The sequence below is a fragment of the Balaenoptera physalus genome (genome assembly GCF_965194825.1).
Source record: "Balaenoptera physalus genome assembly, chromosome: 1".
Lineage (NCBI taxonomy): Eukaryota > Metazoa > Chordata > Mammalia > Artiodactyla > Balaenopteridae > Balaenoptera > Balaenoptera physalus.
In genome coordinates, this window is record NC_138882.1 from 5,490,291 (window position 1) to 5,494,913 (window position 4,623).

The following is a 4,623-nucleotide window of genomic DNA, read 5'->3' on the forward strand; positions in this document are numbered from 1 at the left end:
TAGTCCAGGAATAGAAACACAAGAATATAGAGATGCAGATGTAGAGAACGAACGTGTGGACCCAAAGAGGGGAAGGGGAGCGTGGGATGAATTGGGAGATTAGGTTTGACATAGATACACTACCATGTGTAAAATAGATAGCTAGTGGGAACCTGCTGTATAGCACAGGGAGCTCAGCTCGGTGCTCTGTGATGACCTACCTGGGTGGGATGCAGGGGCTGGGAGGGAGGTCCACGAGGGAGGGGCTATATGTATACATATAGCTGATTCACTTCATTGTACAGCAGAAACTAACACAACACTGTAAAGCAATCATACTCCAATAAAAAAAAAGAAAAGCAAAGAAAAATCATCCAACTAATGAGGCACTTCCAAGTAAATGCAGAGGTTTGGGGGCATTTGGCTTTCACCGTACAGCTTCTGGCCTCTGCAACAGGCATCACGCACTGGGCCCTCATTTGACTGACAGATCATGCAGTGATCTGGACACATCCCGACTCCTTCTCAAGTCAAAAACAGCACAAAGCAGAGTCATCCAGAGGAAAACTTCATTCTCCTTTCCCATGGGAGCCCTCCAGCCACAGTGGCTATGGCATCCGCCCTTCCTACATCCTCTTTTGAGGAATATACAAGGGCGGTGGGTGTAACCTCTTTTCTGGAATCTTGGACCTCGGGTACTGCTACCACCCTCATCTCTCTCAAACGTTTTGCTCTCACTCTTACACTCAATATTTATGAAGGACCTCAAAGATCCTTGTTTTCTGCAGGTTTATATCAATATTTATCGTATTAGAAATTAAAACTGAGTCTCACAATTTCTTGTTTTCAATCTGTTACAATGTGTTGTTTTGGTTGCAGTATATGAAGAAAATTTGGCCTCGTGAGGAAATGTAATTGGAAAAGAGAGGAATATTTTAATAGCCTTTCAGATCATTGTAAATAGTTTTCTTTGATCCTACCCCCAAACTTGACAATGGTAGTTTCTTTCTTTTTTTTTTTAATATCTTTATTGAAGAATAATTGCTTTACAATGTTGTGTTAGTTTCTGCTGTACAACAAAGTGAATCAGCTATATGTATACATATATCCCCATATCCCCTCCCTCTTGAGCCTCCCTCCCACCCTCCCTATCCCACTCTTCTAGGTGGTCACAAAGCACTGAGCTGATCTCCCTGTGCTATGCGGCTGCTTCCCACTAGCTATCTGTTTTACATTTGGTAGTGTATATATGTCCATGCCATTCTCTCACTTCATCCTAGCTTACCCTTCCCCATCCCCGTGTCCTCAAGTCTGTTCTCTACGTCTGCGTGTTTATTCCTGCCCTGCCACTAGGTTCATCAGTACCATTGTTTTTAGATTCCATATATGTATGTTAGCATACATTTTCCTGTTGTTTTTCTCTTTCTGACTTACTTCACTCTGTATGACAGTCTCTAGGTCCATCCACCTCTCTACAAATAACTCAATTTCGTTCCTTTTTATGGCTGAGTAATATTTCATTGTATATATGGGCCACATCTTCTTTATCCATTCATCTGTTGATGGACATTTTTTTCTTTTCTTTAACAGTTTCCCAGAGTGGCCTTTATTTATTTATTTTTAACATCTTTATTGGAGTATAATTACTTTACAATGTTGCGTTAGTTTCTGCTGTATAACAAAGTGAATCAGCTATATGTATACATATATCTCCATATCTCCTCCTTCTTGCGTCTCCCTCCCACCCTCCCTATCCCACCCCTCTAGGTGGTCACAAAGCACCGAGCTGATCTCCCTGTGCTATGCAGCTGCTTCCCTCTAGCTATCTATTTTACATTTGGTAGTGTATATATGTCCATGCCACTCTCTCACTTCGTCCCAGCTTACCCTTCCCCCTCCCCGTGTCCTCAAGTCTAGACAATGGTCGTTTCTTAAAGGTTAGTTGCAATACAGGATCTGAAAACATTACCACAAACTTCTCACACTCTGTACACTCGAAAGAATGAGAGTGAAAATGGTAAATAATATCTTAGTATTATTATACAAATGGTTTTGACCTTGTGGAAGCCCTGAAAGCATCTAAGGAACCCCCAGTGTTCCCGGCACCATACTTTGAGAACGATTGCTTTAGCATCTCCCCACAGAGGCTGCATGACTCTGAGTGGAACAGATGGATTCAATTATAATATAATGTGTTAGGTGTCATCACCTCCATCTCTAAACGACAAGTTTTCACTGACTAGGAACTACCATAGAATTGCGAAGCATTAAAGTTGAAAAAAACATTGAGATCACCCCATCCAGATCACTGTTTTTAAGAGGAAACTGAGTGTGGACAGAGGTCAGAGCTGATTTAGCTGATAACCCTGAAGCCACCCTCTAATTTGGGAAAGTCAGAGTCACAATCCGCTGTGGATTGTGGAAAGAATACTGGAAACCTTAATGTATGGAGTATTTTTATTGCCTCAGTTATTTTCATCCCACACCCCAACAAGAAAACAACACACCCTGGTGTTACTATAATTCTTTAAATCCTAGCAGAACAAATATCTTTTTTTTAATTCATATCATTTTCTAGCCATACACTTTGGTGTATGGCTGACCTTAAAAGAAGCCAGCTTAGGGTGTATACCCTGAGAAAAAACCATAATTCAAAACGAGTCATGTACCACAATGTTCATTGCAGCACTATTTACAATAGCCAGGACAGGGAAGCAACTTAAATATCCATCAAAAGATGAATGGATAAAGAAGATGTGGCACATCTATACAATGGAATATTACTCAGCCATAAAAAGGAACAAAATTGAGTTATTTGTAGTGAGGTGGATGGACCCAGAATCTGTTATAGAGTGAAGTAAGTCAGAAAGAGAAAGACAAATACCGTATGCTAACACGTATATATGGAATTTTAAAAAGCAGTACTGATGAACCTAGTGGCAGGGCAGGAATAAAGACGCAGATGTAGAGAACGAGCTTGAGGGCACAGTGGGGGAAGGGTAAGCTGGGACGAAGTGAGAGAGTGGCATGGACATATATACACTACCAAATGTAAAATAGCTAGTCGGAAGCAGCCGCATAGCACAGGGAGATCAGCTCAATGCTTTGTGACCACCTAGAGGGGTGGGATTGGGAGGGTACGAGGGCGTCGCAAGAGGGAGGGGATATGGGGATAGATGTATATGTATAACTGATTCACTTTGTTATAAAGCAGAAACTAACACAACATTGTAAACATTTATACTCCAATAAAGATGCGAAAAAAAAAAAGAAACCAGCGTAAAGTTCTGAATGGCAGGAAAACTAAAGGAAAAATGAGAAAAAATTAAGAGCAACAGCCTTTTATAATCATTATCGTCTCTGAAAATAGTGTCCTTGGACTTGCACAGTGCACAGGCTATGCAATCATATGTGACTTCCTTGGCCAAGTTTCCAACAGTGACGAAAGGTTCCTAAAATAGCAAGATGCAAAAGTATTGCTTCCAGATGATCCCAGCCCTGTGAAAACATCACGTCCCTGTACGGTGTGCCCAGAAGAGACATGTTTCCAGTCTTAGTACCCTTAGTCCATTAACCCAGCCTCAGATAAAATCACGTGTTTTCGGGAATGACCACATCACACTGTGGGTTCCTAGTGAGTATACCCTGAACTCAAACTAATCACGTTGTTTTCATAGCCGTCCCGTCCTCCCATTTTTCTCCCCTCTCTCACTCTCCCCACTACCTTAGAGCCCAAGAGCTTTCAAACCAGGTTTTACAAAACCTCCTCGGGGGCCATGGAGAGAGGTGAGGAGGAGTATGGGGTCCCCAGCTCCCCCACTCCCACCTCAGCCAGAACAGATTTTAGGTCCTATATGAGGACTCTGGTAAGATTTTGTGTTTTGAAAGCACTCCCTGGTAAAATACATGTAGCGATCTCTATCACACCTTGAATTAGTGCAGGTGGAATTGAGGATCTCCATGTAGCTTTACCTGTTCTTCCTCCTAAATTTTATCTCTTAGGTTCAGATCAGCCTCCCAGCCTCTTGGTATCTTTTCCATTCAGATTTTGCCACCCGCGGTATTTTCTATCCCTCCCAGCTTCGCGCCATCTGCAAGCGTGACAGGTCTGTCCTAATTCAGTAATAAAAACGTTGAAAAGAACAGAGTCCTTGAACAAGCCCCAGGCGCCTCCCTCAGGGGGTATTAATTCCTTAATTGGCGCTCTCTGGGATCGAGTTTTCAAATCAGTTCCCAATCCACACAGCTCCATATAGCGGTTCCCCCACCTTGAGCCCGAATTGAGATTCAAATTTGTCGAATCAGGTCTGGCAAAATGGACAGACCTCGGATGAGTCCATCTGCAGGAATTCATTGCCTGACGACTTTTGTGTGGGGGCTGAAGGAGGAAGGAGCGTTGTGTACAGATGTCTGGGGGTGACGTGGGGGGATGCTGAAATGGTATCTCTCCCCCCACCAGTCCTGTGGGCTGGCAGCAAGGTCTGGGGGCAGGGGGACCCCAAGCAGAAGCTGAGGAAGGATTGACCACAGCATTGCTCCCCCCCCACCCCCCGCCCAGGGGACAGAGCAGCTGTGAGTCAGGAGAGGCCTCCCCCTTCCTTGGGAATCTTAAGAAACAGCATCTTGGGCACAAATGTCGAATGC